Genomic DNA, 25445 nt, shown 5'->3' with positions numbered 1-25445 from the left:
CTCAGCGTCAGGCTTGGTTTCAGCATCGCTCTGCCATCGCTCATCCTCCACACACTCCTGCCGGATCTTCAGCACTGGAGATGGCTCACTGTATTGTGCAGTCATTGATTTATAGATGCAGCGATTGGATTGTTTTGGACTATTAGAGAGTCAAGATTTATAATTCTCCCTTTCAATGTGATATACTTAAATTATTCACTTCATTTTTTCAAATTTTATGTTGTAGCCTTATGGTAAAATGCATTAAATTATTTTGTTTTTCACATCATTCTACAATTCATACCCCATAATGACACAGCAAAAAGAAAAAAAAATCTGGATGAAATTCAATTGATGTGCATTTTCATCTAATAGGCCTTATAGACAGGCATGTGCCCTTCCAGATCATGTCCGACCAGAGTAAACACTAAAGTTAAAAAGAACTGCTAACAGAGACGGGACAGAATAGATCTGGGAGAGGCTACAAAAATAATAAAAAGCTAAAAGGCAAAATAAAGAGATATTCTCAATAAAAACCTGGTTCAGAGTGCTTAGGACCTCAGACCGGCCTGAAGGTCCATCTTCCACAGGACAGCGACCCTCAGCAAGGAACCGCTATACAGAGCCAATGCAGTGCAGGAGGAGTGGCTTAGGAACGACTCTGTGAATGTCCTTGCGTGACCCACCGCCTTTCTTCTGTGTGTGTGTGTGTGTGTGTGTGTGTGTGTGTGTTTGTACATACAATGTGAGGGTAAATGTATTTTTTTTTAATTCATTTAAAAAAAAAAAATCTCACATATTTATAATAAATAATAATATATTTTAGTATGCTCTTCATTTAAAGGGCAGGAAGAAAATGGTTGATATTACATATATGAAAATACTGAGTAACATTATTAATGTCTGATTCAAAAGATAAAGTGCTATCAAAGCTGACACTTCACTTGTGTAGGAACTAGAGAAACTGGAGAATTGTCAACAGTCAGGATTAGGATTTCTATTTTGCTACTATTAACAACGTCTAGGTTACTCATGTACCTGAAGAAGGGAACGGAGACGTTACGTTGATACTAGCGTACTTGGCTCTCGTCTGGGAGCCCAATCACCTCCAAGTGGTAACGGAACGAGCCAATGAACATTGACCAGTGAGATTTGCATGCTGAGTCCCCCCTACCCGGACATACGGGTATAAATAAGACCGGCATTACTCACTTCATTCAGATTTGGCTGTGGAGCCGAGACAAGAGCCCGGACATTCAGCGGTGGTTCTGGGCTGTGGAGGGGGCGTAAGGTCTCCGTTCCCGGTTACATTAGTAATCTAAACGTTCCCTTTCAGTCAGTCACGTTCAACGTTATGTTGATACTGATGTATTGGGGTCCCTATGGAAAGTGCCAAAGCCACTGAACTGTGTTACGAGTGTTGGAGATGCAGATGCTGGCAACTGCCATGTGCCAAGTTAGCAAACTGCTCCCACAATGCCGTGACTTACCCAGCGGCATTGTAAGCCCGAGAGTAGTCCTCCATACTAGACGGGTTACTTTAGGGGCGGTCGAAGCAGCGGTTCCTCCCCAGGGTGCTTTGGACCTCAATTCCCAATTTTTTTTACCTATGACCATAACGCTAACTTGTGCACCGCAATTGCTCACACCACATGTGGAGCGTCCACATGACCCTTGGCAGCCCGGCCATAGAGGGTAGTGGGACTGGAGGAGGAAGAAGAGTGGCTTCGGGCAGTATAATGCCTTCCACGTCTTCTGGACCTCCTCATGCACCTCTGGGAAGAAAGGCACTGGAGCAGTGCACGGCTGTGAATGCGCACCGCACCCAGGAGCCAATCATCCAGCTGCGAGTGTTCGGGAGGGGAACAACCCCGGAGGGGGGCAGCTCGGCTTCCACATCCTCTCCAGAGGACAAAAGCCCAGTCCCCGATGCAGAGATCGACAGCCGATGCTCATCCGGAGCGCAGAATTTTCGGCAGCTCGACGGCACATGGCATGCTAGAGGAGTGGGGGGTTAATGGGGACCCAATGAAGAAGCTCCCACTGTAACCCTCAGGTCTCCCAGAGTGCTAACCAGACCCGCGGCTCTGCTGAGAGAAGCGGCGGGGGGCTGGGTATCAGGGGACTCGTGCCGCCGTGAAGAAGGAGAGTCGTGACCGCAATGCCAACATGGACATGCCCTTGCAGCGAGGACATGCATCATCCACAAACGCTCCTCAGCATGCTGTGTGCCCAGGCAATCATGGCCGTCAGATGAGGTCAGGAAACGGCCACATCCAGAGACACATGCATGAACAGACATCTTGAAAAAGACAACCGCTCGGCTCTAAACCAGCTAATTAATTAATTAATTAATAAATACATGATGTTTAATGTCAGAATATCAGCGGATCATTTAACAGTAGATAAATGCTGACCCTGCTTTAAGAGATGTACACTTTTCAGCGGGCTAGTTAGTGCCGCTCCACTGAACAGTTCTAATAAGGAAAGTGACCCAATCCCAATCTGAGCAATGTTTCTCCTCTCACGTCTCTTTGTGTTGTCTTCTGGCAGTCACACACTCAGGCATGTGTGCTAAAGATGTTACATAACTCTCCCATTCACTCATCAAAGACTGTACGGCAGGAACACGCTGCTCTCGCCAGCTTCTTCTGCATTCATTTACCTCAATACAGCACTAACACACACAGCTGTGCTCTGAAAGCAGATCTACAAGATGCACTCATAGATGCATTTTGGAAGATTTTTATGTAGAACAATTGACTGTTTCTTTAATTTCTACTCAAACTAGTGTGAGTCATCTAATCTAGTGTTGTGCAGTAAGGTAATGAAATGGTATTATACTTAATTAATGATGACAAAGAGTTTGTAATTTATTTTTCACTATTATAACTGTGTTTGAGGAGTCACAGCCTCTCTCCTGATACAGGGTTTTATCTCTTAACTAAATGAGATAACTATAGCCCTATTGGGACAGGACTGGTGTAACATGGAGAGGGGGGGTACAGTAATAATTACCAGAGCGTCTCAGTGATTTTAGTCTCGTCTGAATGTGCATCTCAGTGATCATTACGGACAATGTCAGTAAAGATTACGGCGACTTTTACCTGCAGTAAAAAGGTCCGGAAAAATTAACTCAAGTAATACTTATCCTGTGCTAATAGACTGTAAATATGTATGTAAATATTGAGTCATTTCCTGTTTAAAAGTAGTTTTCCGTGGTTTTTCAAGTATGGAGACAGTTGTGTTCTAGACGCTGGGACAAATCTGTGGCAAAACTAAAAGTATTTTCCAAGTCAAGTCACCTTTATTTATTTTGCGCTTTTTACAATACAGATTGTATCAAAGCAGCTTCACAGTGATAACATGAAAATAATACAACAAAGTTTGTTTCTAGAAGAGAATTTCGTCATCGTCCACCTTAAGTAAGGCAGATCAATAATTTTGTTGAATATTAAATGTCCCCAACCAAGCAAGCCAAATCCAAGGCAACAGTGGCAAGGCTCAGTCGGGGGCCAGTTCTCTTCTGGCCAATAAACGTACAGTGTATGATTATAGAGGGTTTTCACCGACGTCACGTTCTGGGCGGTAACCCGGGTGCGCGGCCATTATGGAGGCACTCGGATGTAAACAACAGCATGGATTGCACTGTTTATGTACTACTGAACACATTATTACTCTAATAAACCACGGAAAAAATATGTGGTAGGTGCGAAATCATATAGAGAAGGACTTAATAAGCAGGAGAGAGCGCAAAATTTTGACAAACTAAAGTTAACATGTGGTAAAGATACGAACGTTAGCTTCTCTAGCTCTTACTGCAATTCTTCCTTCTATTTATTATCCCGGCATTCGCTACGTTCAGATTGTCATTCCAAAAAAGCACATGCAATCCGTTTCAAGCTACATCCATATGTGGTTTGAAATCCTATTCAAATCGCATATCAGGACATCAGCTTCAGTCTGAATGATCGGATTCTGCGTGGAATGTGACTCTCACGCCATGTAAAATGTAAACGTCAGACGTTGTTAGAGAAAACATGCTGGAAGTCGCTGCCGAAGCAATGCTGTGTTGTTGCAAAGTGCCGGACTAGCAGAACATTATTATTTCTGAAACCGGCGCAGACAAGAGTGCGAAAAAAAGCTGTACATAACATAACACATAACCAGCGTGGCGGATACACTCTTCATGTTGTAAAATTGAAATAAGACAATATCTCTATTGCAAATGCAAACCCCTCCATCAACGCAACGTCATTGCCATATTGCCAAAGAGCTGCATGGACACACACATCAAATCTGAACAGTTGCGATACACAGTGTGGACATCATTTTAGATCAGATTCCAATCGGATACAAAGATAATCGGATTTGGACTGACAGTGTGAATAGCCATAGTTAACTACGTCAACATTTTAGCCATAGTCAACGCTTCACTTACACTTGTGGCTGATGCTGTGCCTCTCTCAACCACAAACGGCTTCTTTCATCAGTTTTTTGCACTCTTCTCTTTAACTTTTGACAGTCTGTAGAACTCGAAATGTTTTTCCCGATGCGACCGATTAGTACAGACCAAAACTCCACCAATCAGCCAAATTCAGTTCGTTCAGTTCAGTGGCATTGTTTACGTTCAGTGCCTCCAAAATGGCCGACTTCCGGATTGATGACACGTCGTGAAAACCCTCTATGATTCAGGCAGCATTAAAGATTGGATTAGAACTTTTAGAGTATTTATCCATTTCCATCTGGTTGGAAGTCGGAGTCATCACGCCAGTATGAAGAGGAGTTGTTGAGGATCAGTGCCGATGGCTGACGTTGTCGTCGCGTTCCACACACCAGTCAGATCAGAAAGAAGATCGAAAGCACTTGTTAGAGGCACGCAACATCTTTTAGAGTTAGGTAAGTGCCTATTACCAACACAATCCAATATGAAGTTAATTAATACATAATTCGATCGGACATAACTGTGTTATTTATGTTAATTGTTTTATATATAAATGTGTTTGCGCACGTGATATCAGGAAGCAGCGTAACACACACATGACGACAGGAGGGTGACTTCTGCTAGTTTTACTGAGATATCTTATCCCGTATGAATTGACCATTAATATTACAGACGTCCTGTGGTAAAATTACATTACTGGCACTGAAAAAAACTGGTTGAAGAACGTCCACTCCTCGAGGACAAAGGACCTGCTGGAAATTACCATTTGAACTCACCATTTGAGACAAAAGTCTCATCTAATCTACACTTCTTCCCCTCATCTTCCTATCAACAAAACTCACACAAGAATCTAGATGGTTTAATGTGAATTATTATCATGGAGTATAATACATGTTTAGTATCATTTGAAATGTCTCAGGGTGATTGGTACAAATGTCTCATTCCCAAAGAGTAAAACACAAGGTTTTTAAGAGTTTAGAGATAACTGACACACAAATGAAGGTAGGCAAATGGTCTCCTATGGAGCAAGGTTCTGGGGATTCGGGGCCTTCTGTACCTCAGATCAGCCCGTGATGTTGAAGGACCTCAAAGATTTCAGCTTCATGTATTTTAATGTTCGGTTTGCATCTTTTCTCTTTATTCCAGAGCATTTGATGTTACTGTATTGATTATATTTTAACTTATGAAATTGGCATGATACATTTACCTAACAGAATAAATTGTTACATTTGATTATTCTAACTGACTTTGACATTATTTTCATTTAAAGAGTTAAAAGAATAGTCAAACAGTCGCACACATTTAATGATGCACGGATATCATCAAAACCTTTTCATTTATGGAGTCAGATGAAATAACGAGAAAATACATATGAGAAAATGTATTGCATTTAATCAAAAATACTTTGCCGCGTTAAAAGACAGTAACACCTTCCCCGCTGGTCGGATGCCGGACTTTGGGCCGACCGAGCGCGGTTTACACTTGTAAAGTTAATCTCGTCCAAATAGGGCTCATGAGTGCTAAACAGAGCAAGCTATGAGATGCTGTTTCAGCCTCCGTCCAGTTAAAGGCATGTGAGGGTTGAAATAATGACATGTCTAGGCAGTGGATGCCCCCTTTAGCTATATTAACCCAGCAGAGTTTTGAAAAGCATGCAGGACAAGAAAGAAGAAGAAGAAGAAAACAATTTAAATCATTATAAACAGAAACGTTTATTTGAAATTAACCAGTTAATAACGTTAGTTTATCGTTCTGTTTAAGATTTTAATTTGGCAGTCAACCAATCATGAATTCAAATAGTACTGCCTATGTAAATGTGACTGTGGCGAGCAGGACGAGGTCGAAGGACGTGAGAGAGCGGCACGAGACCGGTGCGTCGCGCAGGTGTCGCTCATCATTAATCACGCCACCGGTCTCGCGCCGCTCTCTCACGTCCCTCGACCTCGTCCTGCTTCGCCACAGTGACGTTGAATGAAATCCAACGTGAATGAAATGAATGTGTCTCAGCTGTCAAGTCATCATAGGTAGCTTAGCCTTTAGATCTCAGGAGATTCTCCAAGGATATGTGACCAACTGTTAAAATATTATAAAAATGAATGGCAGGTAATATCCGATGTGTGTTTTGAATCCTGTGAAAATTGCAGGTTAGTTAGCAGAACCACTAGTATGCAGGACATTTTTTTTTTTTTTTAATAATTAAATACCATGCTGTGTAAGTTAGTATTGTTTTTTATGTATGGTCAAACACTTGCATGTGTCATATTAACTTTTTCCAAAATTAAGCTCAAAGGGAGTAACGAGGATTTTCATTGGCGAATGTAGGAGATTGTGTTTTGTCCGTCATTGGAATGGTCCATCTGAAGAAGTAAGTGCATCGCATTCAGTTTTTATCAACAGTTTATATTCAAAGTTTATTGTAGTTTCGTGGGTGCTCGGTTTTTCCTGTCGTTCAACACATTTGGTGAAAATTACGAGTTACAAAAGATGAAGTGCTATGCACAGGCTGTGTTGGATATGTGTAGAGGGCGAATACCAGACTGATACTCTTCATGGCTCCTCAAATATTAGCCTTGACAAACATTGTGTTTTTTGTATAAAGAAAACACTGCACTGATTCAAAGAACCAGTCTCCAAAATGTGTTACGCACTTCATTCATGATTGAGATGTGTGGAGGTTTTGCCGACAGGATCCACTGGAGTTACGAGGTTTAGTCACACGCTTTACTATCAAGCTATTTAGTATAAAGTTATATTCAAGCTCTGGCATAAAGTATAAGCAGCAAAAAAAAATGTATTGACCGGTATTGTTTGTAATCAAACCGTTTTCTGAACTGTAATGTTACAGAAGAAACGCAGAACAGAAACGTTAAAACAACGATTCTACTCAAAGTGAACCGATTTATTTGGTAACACTTTATTTCGATAGTCCCCTTTAGACATTCTACTAACTATAAGTAACTTTGCAGCTACATGTCACCTAACTCTCATTAGAGTATTAGTAGACTGTATGCTTAATATCTGCTAACTCTTTGTTTTGTTGCTCCCCCAAAAGACATTCTACTGACTATAAGTAACATGGCAACTACAAGTCAACTTATTCTCCTAACCCGAACCCTAACACCTAACCCGAACCTACCAGTCTACTGACTGTCTACTATAGTCTACTACAGTCTACTAACACTCCAATGAGAGTTATTGGACATGTAGTTGAAAAGTTACTTATACTGTAGTTAGTAGAATGTCTAAAGTGGACTATGTTGTGTATGACTGTGTTTTTAAGCCCATTTAGAAATGTAAATCTTTATCAAAAATAAGTCCATTTTTAAATATTGATCCTATGTTTATAAAGGAAAGTAACATCTTATTGATAAGTGCTTGCTATTTCATTGTTTAAAAAAATGTTGAAACACTTGAGTTGTCAGTTATGATTTATTTATAAAAGTCTCAAATCTCTCTTTTTAGTTGGTAGAAATACAAATAATGGGAATAGCACAGCTTGTATTAATTTGGTTTTGGGTGAATTTGCTGAGAAAGGTTTCATATTGAGAGTTCACACTGAGAACTCTTTAAGTTTTAGTTTCAGATCTTTTTAGAAACTCTATAGAGAACACGTGAGATTCCCTAAATATCCTTAAAGAATATGAATATGTGAGAAGCAGATTTAAACAAAAGTCTTAATTTGGGCTGAATCGAGGTCATTGTGCATGTCAGAGTTACACATCCCGTCATAACTGCTTCTCCCGTCTAGTATGGTAAGACCTTGGCACTGTTTGATGCCATAGACCAAGACATTCTGTTGGAAAGGCTTGAGTGTCACATTGACATTTGTGGGCTGGTATCAGCATGGTTTAGATCATATCTACCCGATTGCTATCAGTTTGTTTATATAAATGAAGAGATATCAGATCAAGCACTAGTTAGGTACGGAGAGCCACAGGCATCAGTATTAGGCCCTCTGCTTTTTTCATTGTGTATGCTTCCCCTCGGGGACATTATCAGGAAACATGGAATCAATTATCATGGCCATGCTGACAACACCCAGATTTTATATTTCCTCAAGAATGCATCTGATCAAAAGATGCTAGAATATAATTGGTTGTTTTATGGTTGTACCATTTCATCGTCCTCTACTGTTAAACACCTCTGTGTTATGCTTGATACCCAAATGTCTTTTGATAGTCAAATTGCTAGTGTGACTTGTGCTAGTGTGTAAAAGCAACCATGTTTCCCAATACACACTCCAATTCACCATTGCATGCATCAAAATGAATTGGCATGTTTTTTTAAGCGCACTATACATTACACAATGTTAGAACTTGCTGTATTTGGCCGAGCAGTGGTTTGGGTGGCTCGCCAATGTATTAGATTTCTCCAATACATAAAATAAGTAAGCTTTACCAGAGTTATTGTGGGGAGAATAATTTGTTGAAGGTTTGTAATGTAGCAGTCCTTCAGCAGCGATGTTAGCATGTCACCCTTCAACAATCTTAACCTGTGAGACAGAACTTTATACATGAAGACAAATGGGCTACAAACAATAGAAAACTGTTAGGGCCCCACAGGAGATCGATCTACCCTGCAATCCACTCTGAGCAATGCTGATCTTTGTCATTCACACCAGTCAGTTTCCATGGGCCATACATCTGCATGGGACATTTGGTTCACACCTTTACAGACACAGATAGAGTTGATACATCTGATGCACAGTCACAATGTAAATTAATCTGATGACTGAAAATACAAAATCTTTCAACAACTACACACACTTGCTGTGAAAGCTATATTTTAATGCATAAATAAATGCACAGGCATTTGGATTTATACTCTGCATTGGAAATATAAATGAATGCATCTTTAATAACTTTTGTGAGGTTTTTTTTAATAACTTATTTTGCTGCATTTATATAAGCCGTTCAGCTATATCAAGGAGTCCCAAAGAAAATACACTCATGTTTCTTTTCTTCTCATTTATAATAGAAGAATTTATTTAATGCACACATTTTTACAAAGAGAAATAGATCCATGAAATTGTTTTCCAGCTACTGTATGTGATGATCTCACAATCTGAAGCGTCTGTCATAGGGAAGCAACACGTGCAGTCCTGAATAATTAACAGAGGTGTCTTGTCTCTATGGACACACAGTCTCATGAATAATTAATTATGAGACACAGAGGAGTCATTCATGTAGGATATTATGTGAGAAAATGTCACATCCTGTGATATTGGCACAATAAAGATTTTAAACCCAGGAGACATAAATAGTGGCAAAACATTACATTTGTGCACCAAAAATAGCTTTATTTAAGTTTCAGAAAATGTACTTTAGAATTTCATAACCCTTTAAAGGGCAGGTTCAATGTCCAAAAATAAACTTAAGACTCTTTTGGACAAATAATAATAATATCATAAGTGAACTAAGGAAATTAAGAATTTTAAATGAATGCATTATTAATTAAAAATTAGCACTGATTTTTAAATTCTCATTTAATAAATATTCTTTAGAATTCTAGCCATAGAAAGAGCTTGATCTTCACATGATCCAAGCACGTGAGGAACCTGTGAAGTAGTGGAGTTCACGGTTTCCGAGCGAGATTTCCATCCGAAGCGCTGTAGAGTTGAGCAAGGGCCACAGGCCGCATTGCTTTCTGAGGGCGATTGGACCAGGCAGAGTTTTATAGCACAAGAACATACAGTACACTTGTCACAAGACTGAAGATGAACACTGGATACAAATATAAACGTGATTTAATAAAACAAAAAAGCAGACAGGCATAATACTGTGCATAACATAGCATACACAAACAACAACAACAACTGACTGAAACCAGAGGGTTGTTCCATAAAAGACGCTAAGAAAAGCGGGGATTAAACTCCAAAACCCGACTTATTAAAACAAATAAGTTGGGGCTAAAGCGGTTTCATAAAAGGTCATTCAAGTTCACGCAATCCCACTAATTTGATCCAGGTTTATCTAGTCTAGATAACTGTGTGCACGCGTCTTAAGCAGCCCTAGAGGTCGATCATAGATCAAATCGATCCACCATCAAACTGCATATATTTTGTGCTGTTTCATGCGTTTGAGACATGGTGTTTGCAAAACTTACATTTCACAGGAATATTCTCCATCTGTAAATCTTCATGCAAATATTTCAATATATCAAAAAGGAGCAGGCGAAGGGATGATGATAGCAGGCGGTGGAGGAATGGTGACATAGAGATGACGAGATCCCAGCATCCGAAGGTACAGACCCAAAGCCCAGAGACGACAGCCCATGGTGGAGTCGAGGGAGGGAGGAGCCAAGGTGGCGTGGAGGCTGACGTCAACTGGGAGATGACCAACGGAGGCGGAGCAGATGGATCCCAGGACCCAGACGGAGAGCCGATGGAGAAGAGTGACATCGAGGAGGAGCCAGACTGCCCGAGGACTGAGGCGGTGGAGGAGGGAAGGAGGAGCCCGCTGCGGAGGTGGTGTGACGACTGACCAAGGGTGAGTCTGTGGGACGAGGGAACCCAGTTTAGGCAGAGGGTGTTGGTGGAGCCAAGATGGAGCCGACAGGTTGACAGGCCGAGACGATCTGAGGCCGGCGCCGGAGCCACTGGAAGAGGCGGGCTGGAGGACTGGCTGAGCAGGGTGGTGACGGAGGCAGATGAAGGCTAGACAGGGTCGAAAGTAACACATTGTCCATGCAGGTGTCTGTGCTGTTTTCCTGGAAGAAAGTTCATACAGTCAATGGTGCTGTCTAGGAACAGCAATGAAAAATCCCAAATGGGGTGGGATAGGATGGGAGACGATACCTCCGCACTGAAGTCAATCAGCCAGTCCTCAGTCTCAAATTCCCCCAGTATACCCTCAGCCGCTGATGTTGCGGGCTCACACCCCTGGTCACTCACTGGGGGGCTTCTCTTCTGAGGCAAGGGTCAGCACTGGCCTCTTATCCCCGGGCTTTGGCTGACGCACCACGGCGGATGGTATCTCTCCGTCTGCGGGGGGCTCACACGATTCCTCCGTGGTCCCAGGTGGTGAAACGTGCTCTGTGTCTGGCTGTGTCCTGGATCGGGGCAAGACACTCTCCAGATACCTAATGACAGCATCCCTCCAGTTAAGTCCAGAGGTGTCTGGGAAGTCAACTGGTGTCAGATGGTAATTGGTCCCGATCCAGAACAGGTTCTTCAGGGTCTCGTCATTGGAAGGCCTGGTGAGTGCAAGACAAGGGTTTTCCTGAGCCACCTAATAAATGGACTTAATAAATGGAGTTATTAAGACCATTTAGGTCAATTGTTCTGTCACAAGACAGAAGATAATGAAGACAGATAACAGTGTGCATAACATAGCATACACAAACAACAAACAAAGACTGAACACAGAGGAATTAAATACACAGAGATAATGATAATGGTTACTGGTCTAGTGACTGAGGATTGTGACAACAAAAACTCTTATCGCACTTGACATTCTCTGTTTCGGGTCCAGCCATGCACGCAGCAGACCACTGGGCTGTAATGGGGATTGATAGACTCTGACGAGTCACACTTAGTCCAAGTTTCTGTGTGTGTGTGTGCTTAACCACAGTGGTTAATATGACCAGTAGGGGTGGGAATCTTTTGGTACCTCGCGATTTAATTCAAATCGATTTTTGAGGTTATGATTCGATTAAAAATGTATTCTCGATTTTGAATCAAATTTCGATTCGATATATACAAAGATGCTATTCCTACTGTCTTGTTTTACTTTTCTTATTTGACTACGGTAGACAGTTTAATTGGTCTAGAAGAAAAATCTCACTGAATAACCTTGAAATTAATTTAGGTTTGTCTAACCATTTTAAATCCTGATGTACTCGTTACATCATAAGAAGAATGGCATCTACGCTAATTTTAGTGTCTTTGTTTATCCTGCCGGATCCAGGCCGTATCCAGATCTGAGGAAGGACCTTTGCCTGGACCCGATGACACCGCAGTGCTGAAGTGCCAACTAGCCTCTCCCTATGGAGGATCCCTTTACCACTCTACAGATAAAGCGTTGTGGAAAATTCGGTTTGCCTATCTACCCCGTAGTGATAAAATAAAATAAAATTCTGTATAAAAATGTATAGGCAGGACAAGTAGTTTGTTAACCCTCTGGGGTCGGTTTGCTCGTTTTTTTTTACATAGCAGCAAAATAGACCTAAAATACTCCGTCAGTTTTGGTCATACAGCCTTAAGAAATATGAAAAAATAAGCTGTTAAATGTCTACTTTTTTATGGGTTCACTTACAATCGAAATAAAACATTGTGCTTTTGTAAAATAAAGAAAGTAAACAGGGAGTGCTTTCTGCCTCTCCGTCTCCGTTAACTTTTTTTCTGAAGCACGTCTCTAAACTTAAAGGCTCTGTTTTGTCTTGGAATGTGTCGTGTCATGTGGATTGTTTAACCTCTGCCCTTCCTTCTGTTTCCTCTGTCTCTGTTTTTCAGGAAGAACCAGGTGATTTGTCTGGGGTCCCGAAGGAGTATCAAGATTTTCGGATGGTCGTTAGTCGGTCACGGGCTGCCTCACTCCCTCCTCACCATGCATATGATTGTAGCATTGACCTCCTCCCCGGTACTACGCCCCCTCGCGGACGATTATATTCCTTGTCGGCGCCTGAACTAGTGTTGCTTTCGTCAACGAAAATTATGACTAAATATCGTCATCAACAAACCTTTATCACGTGACGAAAACGAGACGAGACGAGACGTAAATGCTGGTCATGTGACGATGACTATAACTAAATGTATAATGCAATATTGTTGACGAATAAAAACGAGACTAAAAGTGGTTTACAAAATAAAAACTATGCTAAAATGTCTCCTCATTTTCATTGACCAAAACGAGACAAATGTTAGTCTCCTTGCACTGGGATTCGAGCAGCTGCAGCTTGCTTAAGGTAATGGCAAAAAAAAAACTTTTAGAACAGCGGCGAAAGAGACACTTCGAAACATTTCAACCGCTGGTAATAGGCTACTTTCACTTTTGCCGCAGAGACAATTATGTCCTATAACGTGTCGCAGCTCAGTTTACGATACATACTGTTGAATGTTATTAATAACAAAACATGAATGAATGAGAAAGAAAATAGCAGGATGTGCTTTTTATATTGAAAATAAATATTAAAAGCCCGATAAGTCGCGAAAGAGAACTGAATTCTACTGATAGGAAGCTGCGCGCGCTTCAAGCGCAACACGCACACGCATAGTAGCCTGTCTTCGGTTGCGCGCCTAAACGGCCAAATAAACACAGAAATATATTTTAAAAAATGCCAAGTCGAGTATTCACGTAAACACAGTAGATGTAAGTAGCTACTGCATGTGCATTCTCTCTCGATCTCTCTCTCCCTTTAGAAGAGGAATTATGCTCAAAAGTCATCAGTTGGTAACTCAACCTCACAGTGAAAGCCATGCCCAATTAATTCTATTTTGCAACTTATTGATTGTTTGCTGAATATTTGTTTGTTTTTAGTTGTCTATGGACCTAATTATTAGCCTACTGTTTAATTTTAATGAGAAAAAAGCACGTCTTTAATAATAATATTATTCTCTTTTTTACTGTGGCTCTTTTGGAAAGTGCATTAACCAAAAAAAAAAAAAAATGGCTCTTTGGTCAAAAAAAGGTTCCCGACCCCTGATTTAGAAGATGCCGCTGCGGTGAGTTAGAGAAAGGGACAGGCTATATTCTTTGTAAAATAAATAGGGCCTATGTTGTAAATTCAAATCAGAGCGTTTTCCGTGTCTAGTCTATAAGGTAACAATATAATAAGATAACATTGTTTGAAATGAGTTTGGCTAAAACAAAATTTGTTTCGTCTACATTACTACGAAGGCTAGTCTACTTATACTATATTGACTGGGTTAAATAGAACTGCATTGCATTACTAAAAAGAGACTAAAATACTATTTTCATTGACTAAAATTAGACTAAATGTCATTAGTTTTCGTCGACTAAAACTAGACTAAAATGCTCAGACTTTTCGTCGACTAAAACTAGACTAGACTAAAAAGAGTATGAATGTGACTAAAACTAATAAAAACTAAAATGACAGCTTGACACAAAGACTAGACTAAAACTAAAATTAAAACAGGCCGCCAAAAACAACTATAGCCTGAACGCGAAGCTCTCGAGAAGTATTTATCTGAGTGCTTGGACGCTGGTACTATCGTGTCTTCCACGTCTCCTGCCGGTGCAGGTTTTTTCTTCGTTAAGAAGAAGGATGGGTCTTTGCGTCCTTGCATTGATTACAGAGGTCTGAATGACATAACCGTCAAGAATCGTTATCCCTCAGCCCGTGACCGACTTATGTCATCGGCTTTTGAGGTCTTGCAGGGAGCAAAGGTCTTTACAAAACTCGACCTTCGTAACGCTTATCATTTAATCTGCATTAAACAGGGGGATGAATGGAAGACAACGTTTAATACTCCCCTTGGGCACTTCGAATATCGCGTTCTTCCGTTCGGATTGGTCAACGCCCCTGCTGTCTTTCAAGCACTGGTCAATGATGTCCTTCGGGACATGCTCAATGTTTTCGTTTACCTCGACGACATTCTCATTTTTTCTCCCTCTCCTCAGGTGCACGTCCAGCATGTCCGCCGAGTTCTTCAGCGCCTTCTCGAGAATAGGTTGTTTGTTAAAGCCGAGAAATGCAAATTCTACGCACAATCAGTTTCCTTTTTGGGCTCGATTATTTCACCAGAGGGGGTTAGTATGGATCCTGACAAAGTGAAAGCAGTCACCAATTGGCCTGTCCCAGATTCTCGCACCGCTCTTCAGCGTTTTCTTGGTTTCGCTAATTTTTATCGCCGCTTTATTTGTAACTTCATAGGATCAATAGGATATACACTCATGAGACTTCCGGGGGCGGACGCTGGCACGTCTTAGTTGCCACTGTTCTCAGTTGTTTGTTTGTTTTTATTATTTTAACTATTGTTTTAACTATTATTTTAATACTGAGCTACTTTGATGCTGCAACGGTTGGCTTTTTAAACGGAAAGCACAACATTTAGAGAAAACAGAGTCTGAGTTTCAAAACTCTGCTGTCTACTACACGGAGTGTTTGGTTACTCTCCGTGCTTCATACTGGAAAATGATGCTCCACAAAATGGTTCCATGGATCATCTTAATCTGGACTATTTCATTTCCACTATTCCAGCCTGCTGCGTCAGTATTTTACTTCAGCGCTGACGAACTTTTACAACTTCGTCCAAATCGTTATCCGTCTTCGGATCTACATCTCCATACTGACATCTTTAAGCCTCGTCGTAAATATATTCACCGTGGATCAAGACGGAATTACAATTATGATGACTCAAATTCCATAAAGTCCTTCTGGTCATCATCTGCGCGTTCCAATAAGGAAATCGAAACGAACTGTTGACCACACTGTGCTAGCTCATTTAGGCAAGTCAACAATCACAGAATCAACAACGAACATTTTAAAATTTGGATTATTCAACATTCGTTCAATGAACAACAAAGCGCCGCTGATCTGGGATCTACTGAATGACTGTAAGTTTGATTTCTTCTGTTTGACTGAGACATGGCAGCAGCAAAATGATTTTTCTCAGCTGAATCAGTCCATTCCTCCAGGCTTTGCCTATGTTTGTCAGCCCCGAGCTTCAGGTAAAGGCGGTGGTCTAGCAATACTTTACAATAAGGATTCGAAGATCTCTACTATAGCTGTGCCCTCCTACGCTACTTTTGAAGCTATGGTACTACAAGTAAATGGACCGGTACCCACGATCATAACAACTGTTTACCGTCCACCCAAACCTAATATCAATTTTTTAACTGAACTTTCTGCTTTTTTAACTTTATTATGTTCTGCTTCTCCCAATGTGATTATGGTTGGTGATTTTAATATTCATGTGGACAGAGCTACTACTGATACAAAAGACTTTATATCATGTTTGGACAGCTTTGGACTGAAACAGTTTATTGATTTTCCAACTCATTCAAAAGGTCACACACTCGATCTGATTTGCTGTTCCGGAACAACACCTTTTGATTGTAGTTCACGTGACTTGTCTATATCGGATCATAAACTTGTGTCTTTCAGCGCCAAATTAACTGTATCAAAAACTGTTCAAAGTCGTTCCATCACATTCCGCAATATTAAGAACATCGATTTGTCTGTGTTTTTTAATGAAGTTGAAAACTCACTGAATACTGATGGACTACTTGATCTGGATGAGCTGATTGCTTGCTATAATGGTCAGTTAAAAAATATTTTAGATATTGTTGCACCTGTTAAAACTCGGACTGTCTCATTTGCTCATACTGCTCCTTGGTATACCTCCGAGTTGCGTCTGTTAAAGGCTAAGGGGCGTCAACTTGAGCGTCTGTATATGAGATCTGGTTTAACTGTGCACAGGGAAATGTATGATCATCACATCAGAGACTATAAGGAAGCCCTTTCTGCTGCTAAAACGAGTTATTATGCCAATATGATAGACTCTGGTGGTGGGAATGCAAAAGTCCTTTTCTCAACAATGAACCGTATTTTGAAACCACCCAATGTTTTTTCATTACATTCACACTCTAATGCTACATGTGATATTTTTATGAATTACTTCAATGATAAAATTGAGGCCATTCATGAGAATTTAGCACCAAATAATGCGGCATGTGATTCATTCTTCGCTCTTAGTGATGCTTCTACTCTAACTGCTTTCTCTAGGTTTTGTTTGCCTACTGAGAATGAAATAGTTGAATGCATTCAAAAATCTAAATCTACTACTTGTCAGTTGGATCCTATTCCTACACATTTGGTTAAGTTTTGTCTACCTGCCTTACTACCCTTGATAACTAGAATTATACACTCTTCTCTTATTAATGGTACTATTCCTTCATCCCTTAAGGTAGCAGCAATAACACCTATACCCAAGAAACCGGGCATTGATTGCAACAACCCTGAAAACTTTAGACCAATCTCAAATTTGCCATTTCTTTCTAAAATATTGGAAAAAATTGTTGCTCAACAGGTGCACACTCATTTAACAGATAATGGGCCTCATTCATGAAACATTCGTAAATATACGAGTAAATATGTGAGTGATCTGCGCGTAAAGAGACCTTCCCGAAAATTCTTCTCCTGATTCACAAATACTTCGTAAACGTCAGATGTGATAGTGAAACGTGTGTGTGTGTGTTATGAATTCCAATCTGTCGTAAATGGGACGCGCGTTCACGCTCATTCTCAATTACCATAAATCCCGCCCATTAAATCCGACTGACAACTATATATGGGCATCATACTATGACACCAAACGAAAGATTTCAACATGTCTTCTTAAAAGCGAATGAAAAATAAAAAATTCTCATTATCAGATAATATTTTATTATCAGAAGTTCATTCAAAACGCCACATAACAGGGCCGGATTAACCATTGGGCAATTGCCCAGGGGCCCAGGACATCTAAGGGGCCCTGGGCACCGTCAAATATTATGTCAAATATTATGATTAAAATGTCTCCACGATCTGCTTTTGAATAAATATCGTAGGATCGTGCATTCTATCAGTTTGCCGTTCTGGCGCCTCCGTCTCAACATAGCCTACTGTACAGCGCGACGTATATTCACATGAAATGCAGAGGAACGGGACACTGTAGTTTATAAAAATTCATTATTTGCATGTGCTTTAAAGCCTTGCCGGTTAAACATGTCATTCGCTGCTGATGCGCTGTTCTAACGGGCGCTTTTCTGAGCGCAATAACGTTACACCCGCCGACGCGCACATGCACTAAAAGCCTACAGCGCCTGTTATTTCAAGCGTACATAGTGGCGTATCAGGTCCTAAAAAAAGCAAGCTTGGCAGATATTACAGATGCAGTTACTGGAGTTTCATCTGTTAATCGAACAGTCCCAGAAGTGAAGAGAAAATGGTTCGACATGAAGCTCGACTGCAAAAAACGAGTTCACTTCGAAAAAATATAGCCGAGCCGTATTGAGCAATTAATTATGTGATTAAAGTGTTCCGTTTGCAGATGCTATTACTGGCTCTTATAATAAAAGTAAAAAGAAAAAACTTATGTAATTAATATAATAGCTATTTTTTCTAAATGCTGTGTAAATATGTCCCCGATTAAGGTGAATTAAAATGCAGCCTTATTAATGAGCAAAACGTTCGGAAGTTAAACGCACTATTTACACGTGGTTGGGAGCAGGTGTAGATTTCTTTCGTACCAACTAACATTTGGAAAATACGAACATTTTAATGAATCCGAAAATTTACGCCAGAACCACTTTACACACGATTTACACAAGAATTCGTTCTGCTCGTGTTTCATGAATGAGACCCAATGACTTGTTGGAGCAGTTTCAATCCGCTTATCGTCCATATCATAGCACAGAGACAGCACTCATCAAAGTCACAAACAATCTACTGATGGCTGCTGACTCAGGGCTCTTATCAATACTAGTTCTTCTTGATTTAACTGCAGCTTTCGATACTATTTCGCATAGTATTTTGCTGGAAAGGTTGATTTCTATTGGGATCACTGGTACTATTCATGATTGGTTCAGATCATATTTATCTGGTCGGACTCAGTTTGTTCAGATTAAACATTTTAGATCACAGATATTTCCGATAACAAGCGGTGTACCTCAAGGCTCAGTGTTGGGCCCTCTTTTGTTTATCGTGTATTTATTGCCTCTAGGACAGATCTTCCGTAAATTTAATATAAATTTTCACTGCTACGCCGACGACACCCAGCTCTACATATCCTCAAAACCTAGTTTGACATTTCCATCTTCCTCTCTGCTGCTTTGTCTTTCTGAAATTAAATCATGGTTTACTTGCAATTTTCTTAAGGTTAATAGTGCAAAGACCGAAATTTTATTAGTTGTCACTAAAGCAAAGCTGTGTAACTGTGACAGTTTCTCACTCACCATAGACAATTCTGTTATCTTCCCTTCTTCTCAGGTTAAGAGTCTGGGTGTCGTCCTCGACAGTACTCTGTCCTTTGAGGCACATGCGAACAACATTACACGGTCAGCATATTACTATCTGCGGAATATTAGGCCCAATCCCAATTCTACCCCTTTCCCCTTCGTCTACCCCTAACCCTTCGCCTTCCCCTTCCCCTTGACCCTTGAAACAGAGTGGCAAGGCGTAGGGGTGAAAATATTCCCCTAAGAAATGGGACACCACTACACCGTTACACGTCATTATACGTCGTCGCCTACGTCACAGGAGATGCGCCGATGTTTATCACAAACTTCCAAGATGCACAGGACTTGTTTTCTGTGGTGTTGTATTAACACGTTGGAGGTACAGACCTATGTTTGTCCTATTTTGACCTATTTATTTATTTACTGTGTGAAACTGTGTGAAATACGACATTGTGTGGCGTTCATGTGCGTTCAATTCATAAATACGATCTTTACGAGATGACTTGAACGCACCAATAGCTTGTGTGCTTTGTTCGGGGGAGAAGAGATTTTTTTACAAACGTTTCTTTGAAGGAACTGACCGTAAATATGAACACAAGATTGAATGTAACATAAAGCAAATCATTATTTGTCGTTAAAATACTTATTAAAGTCAACAATTCTTACATTTATGGTCTAATTTTTTGCTTGGGCAGCCGTTTTGCGTCTGTAGCCGGTGTATGCAGTGACACTTCTCATACCCCTTCGTTTGAAGTGTGGTCCTGAAAAATCTTCGTTTGAAGGGCTATCTGGCCCTTCCCCCTAGCCCTTCCCCTCCAACCAAAAGAGAATCGAGACAGCCCTACCCCTCCACGTGCACGAGCAAAACAGAGGGGAAGGGGTAAGTGAAGGGGTAAGGGGTAGAATTGGGATTGGCCCTTAATCGTCTCCGACCATCCCTCTCTGCTAATAGTACGGCTGTTCTGGTGCATGCATTAGTCACTTCTCGAATTGACTATTGCAATTCTCTGCTCAGTGGTGTCTCACAGAAAATCATTTACAAGTTTCAGATGGTCCAAAATGCGGCGGCTAGGATCATTACACGAACAAAGTTGAATGAGCATATAACTCCTGTATTAGAGCATCTTCATTGGCTTCCGATCAGATACCGTATCCAATTCAAAATTTTACTTTTTACCTATAAGGCTTTGCATGATCTAGCACCTTCATATCTCAGTGAACTTCTTCATGTGTATCGACCAACTCGATCCCTCAGGTCTTCTGCTTCTGCGACTTTAGTTGTACCATCTGTGCGTTTGACTACGATGGGGAGTCGAGCCTTCAGTTTTACAGCTCCTACTATTTGGAATACTTTACCACAAGACATACGTAATAGTCTTAGTCTCTCAATTTTTAAATCACGTCTTAAAACGTACTTTTTTAGATTAGCTTATCCTGATTGACTGTGGTAATGTTGGTGGGTACTGATTTTAGGTACTTACTGTTTATTGTGCTGTTTGTTTTTATGTTTAATTTTGTATTTTATTACTGTAAGGTGTCCTTGAGTGTCCTGAAAGGCACCAACAAATAAAATGAATTATTATTATTATTAAGTTCAGTCAGATCGTCTCTCCCTTAACTGCGTTAACGTCTTCCAAGACCCGGTTTCGGTGGTCAGAACCCGCTCAGAACGCTTTCGATCGTCTTAAAGCCTTGTTCACCTCAGCTCCCATTCTGTTATTTCCTGACATCACCAGTCAATTTATCGTTGAGGTTGACGTGTCCGAATTGGCCATTGGGGCTATCCTTTCCCAGCGTTCTCCTACCGACGGTAATGTCCATCCCTGCACGTTTTTCTCACACAAGTTGTCTCCCTCAGAACGCAATTATGATGTGGGAAACCGCGAACTTCTCGCCATTCGCCTCGCCCTTGAGGAGTGGCGTCAGTGGTTAGAGGGGGCTTCTGTTCCGTTTGTTGTGTGGACTGACCACAGAAATCTCGAATATATCCAGTCGGCTAAGAGATTGAATGCTCGTCAGGCACGTTGGGCATTATTTTTTACTCGTTTTGACTTCACGATTTCTTTTCGTCCGGGTACTAAGAATGTGAAACCTGATGCACTGTCTCGCCTTTTCGGTCCCTCGGAGGCTACCGAGTCGCAGACTCGGTAGCCCTGAGAAGCGCTATCCGTTATCCCTAAGAAGCGCGTCATTGGCGCGGCTATCTGGGGTATTGAGAGGCTAGTAAAACGCGCTCTTTCTCGAACTGTTCCCCCGCAGTCGTGTCCTAGTAGCCTACTCTTCGTACCCGTTTCTGCACGTCGCGCCGTGTTACAGTGGGCTCACTCTTCTAAACTTGCCACCCATCCTGGTGTTAGGGGCACTTTAGCGTCCGTTCGCCAGCGTTTCTGGTGGCCCACTTGCGATCGAGATACGCGTCGATTTGTTGCCTCCTGTTCCGAGTGTGCCCAGACTAAGACTAGCAACACACCCCCGGCCGGACTCTTGAGACCTTTACCTATCCCTTCACGACCCTGGTCTCATGTCCCGCTTGATTTTATCACTGGTCTCCCGGCGTCATCCGGCAACACCGTTATTTTAACTGTAATTGACCGTTTTTCTAAGGCTGCTCATTTTGTTCCTCTTCCTAAGCTCCCCTCAGCCAAAGAGACCGCCCAGATCGTTATTGAACACGCTTTCAAACTCCACGGACTCCCCTCCGATGTCGTGTCAGATAGGGGTCCTCAGTTCGCGTCACAATTTTGGAAGGAGTTCTGTCGGTCTATCGGGGCTTCCGCCAGTCTCTCGTCCAGCTTTCACCCTCAGACTAACGGTCAAGCCGAACGGGCCAATCAGACTGTCTGCCGTATTTTACGCTCTCTCGCGTATCGCAACCCCGCCTCTTGGGCTGAGCAGCTTCCCTGGGCGGAGTATGCTCATAACTCGCTTCCATCCTCCGACTACTGGTCTGTCGCCGTTTCAAGCCAGTCTAGGTTATCAGCCCCCCCTTTTCTCATCCCAGAGTCCCGATTCTAACTTGCCGTCTGTTCAAGAGTTTATTCAGCGCTGTAAGCGCACCTGGGTGAGAGTAAGAGCCGCTCTTTACCGCTCCCGTAGGCAGACCCGTAGAGCCGCTAATCGTCGTCGAGTCAAGAGTCCCAGGTACGTCGGCGGGCAAAGGGTATGGTTGTCGACCTCTAATCTTCCTCCCTTCCTCACCTGATTCCTCTTATCCTCTCATTAACGTTCCTATTTCTTTCCCCCCCTTTTCTACCCGTCTTTGCCTGAGTATTGCATTTTCTCATGTGTCTAATCCTTATGTCTCTGTCGTGTCTTAGTCCTGTCATGTTGGGAGCCGAATAATATTAAGTTTTCTACTCTGAGCCGGAGAATCTTCACTCGCCTCGACTCTCCCTGGGAAGAGCCCGCCTGCTTCCTTCCCCGTCACACGGAGCTCTCACCTGCTCTTCTGGTTCCCTCCGGGCTGACTGCTGTTTTGCTATCAACAAGCCAAGACCTTATTTGGACCTTATTGCTCTTTGTTTTTTCTTTACGGACTTTTTCTGTTGTGTATTGAACTCTCTGGCAAGCCCGTGATCTATTAAAGTGACTCTGTTTCTCCGCATTTGCTGTCTGATCCTCTTACCTTCATGACACAAATAGAACAACTACTACATAAATACAATTCCTTCTAATAAAAATAAAAAAATTTGCAAATATACAACTTTGGTAAATAAAATAAAAATAAATAAACAATAGGACAAACTAAGTTTTTCAGGTACTGTACTACTGTCTGGGTTTATTTAACATGTCTTAAGAAATACTACAGAAATGTAATAATCAAATGAAAAAAAAAAGTAATACTGTACACACATTTTGCTCACTGTCCATGAGGAAGGACTCAAGCTTGAGACTTGAGTCGACCCCAAGTTCACAGTGAAGACCTGGACTAAAACTAATGTAATAATAATTAGACATGAAGGTGGTATAAATATACTTAAACTAAACTTTTAAGAGCTCATATCTATTTGTACATAATAGACACAAAATAGGTTTCAATTATATTCAATTCACATTTATTTGTATAGCACCTTTCACATATAGTTTCAAAGCAGCTTTACAGAAAAGGCATGTCCACATAATAATTCAGAGTGATCTGTTATCAGAGGATACTGTCTAAGTTATGTATTTCAGAAATGTACATATACAAATCACACAGCTAATAATGTATTCATTTATACAATGTATTAATTTAAGGCAGAAACATAATTTCAAATCATAATTAACAATAAGAGCAAAACCCATACAAATAGTTGTAGAATATTATCTTTCCATACGTGTAGTTTTTCTCCATGAGGAGGCTGTTGGTTTGTTCCCTGACTCAGTTGAGGGCTGACGTCAGCAGGAATGGAGGATGGGTGGACCAAGCACTGTCATCCCCCCATCAGTGAGCGAAGATGTAAAACACACTGACAGACAAGAGGAGAACGCATCTCACTACATCACAGCTCTGATTCACTGTGCCTCCAGTGATGACCTGTCCTAAACTTCCTTCTCATGTGTGTGTGTGTGTGTTCGGTGCGTGAGGATGCATGGATCTTTCAAAGTATATGAATGTTGTGAGAGTTTTTTGTAGATTCACATGTGCTGATGTATGCGAAACTCTATGTATCTATGTATGTACTTGACATCTTACACAATCCAGTGACTAGCGTGACCAAACTTATCTTCCTAATGATTTGTGAGTGAAATCATGGAACAACTTAAAGGAATAGTTCACATCAGAGCATGTGAGCGGTGATGTTTCACCCAGGGCCGCTCGCTCAACCCAGAATGCTCTTATTGAAATGCTGGTAAATATGTGAAATAAGCAAGGGGTCTAAGGTTATGGACTTCAAATATTGTTTTAATGAAGTGCAAACCTTATAGCCTACATTACCTAAATGCACAGTAAACATCAAAGTTAACTTTAATAAGAAGAAATTGAAAGGGAGTGTGGAGAAACTGTGTTTGCAAAGATTGATTTTGTGATATACTAACAGCAAAGTTCTTTTTTGAGTTTTGCTTATGGATAAAAAGAAGTTTGAAAATCCTTTGCAGTGCTATACTGTTAGTGAACATCTCGACTCCACGATGATGAGAGCGCCGTTTAGACTCATTTTTGTTGTGTTTATTTTGTTATTAAAAGGAAAGCGTGCAGCACGTTTCCTCTCAATATCAAAATAATTGTTCCCAGTTCCGGCTGACCTAATCTATGGAGCCTAACATTGAGTTATAGAAGTCTATAATGCATTATGTGAATGCTAGGTCAAAGAGATGTGTCTTTAGTCTAGATTTGAACTGACAGAGTGTGTCTGCTTCCCGGACAATGGTAGGAAGACTGTTCCAAAGTTTTGGTGCTAAATAGGAAAAGGATCTAACCGCCAGCAGTCGATTTTGATATTCTAGGTATTATTAACTGGCCAGAATTTTGAGATCGCAATAGACGTGAAGGACTATAATGCGTTAAGAGCTCGCTCAAGTACTGCGGAGCTAAACCATTTAGTGCTTTGTAAGTGATCAGCAATATTTTAACATTTATACGATGTTTAATAGGCAGCCAATGCAGTGTTGACAGAACGGGGCTAATATGGTCATACTTCCGGGTTCTGGTAAGAACTCGAGCTGCTGCGTTTTGAACTAGCTGTAGTTTGTTTATTAAGCGTGCAGGGCAACCACCCAGTAGAGCATTACAATAATCTAGCCTTGAGGTCATAAACGCATGAACTAATTGCTCCGCATTTGTCAATGAGAGCATATGGCGTAATTTAGATATATATGTTTAAGATGGAAAAATGCGGTTTTACAGATGCTAGACACGTGACTTTCAAATAAAAGATTGGTATCAAAGAGCACACCCAGGTTCCTAACCGACGACGAAGACTTAACAGAGCAGCCATCAAGTGTTAGACAGTACTCTAGGTTATTACGTGTGGAAGTTTTTTGTCCAATAATTAGAATCTCTGTTTTTTTCAGAACTAAGTAGTAGGAAATTACTAGTAGTCATCCAGTTTTTTATATCAGCTATGCATTCAGTTAATTTTGTGAATTGGTAAGTTTCGTCAGGGCGTGAAGAAATATAGAGCTGATTATCATGAGCATAA

The sequence above is a fragment of the Phoxinus phoxinus genome, assembly GCF_949152265.1.
Source record: "Phoxinus phoxinus genome assembly, chromosome: 18".
Taxonomy (NCBI): Eukaryota; Metazoa; Chordata; class Actinopteri; order Cypriniformes; family Leuciscidae; genus Phoxinus; species Phoxinus phoxinus.
The sequence above is the reverse complement of the archived record's forward strand: the minus strand, read 5'-3'. Positions refer to the sequence as shown.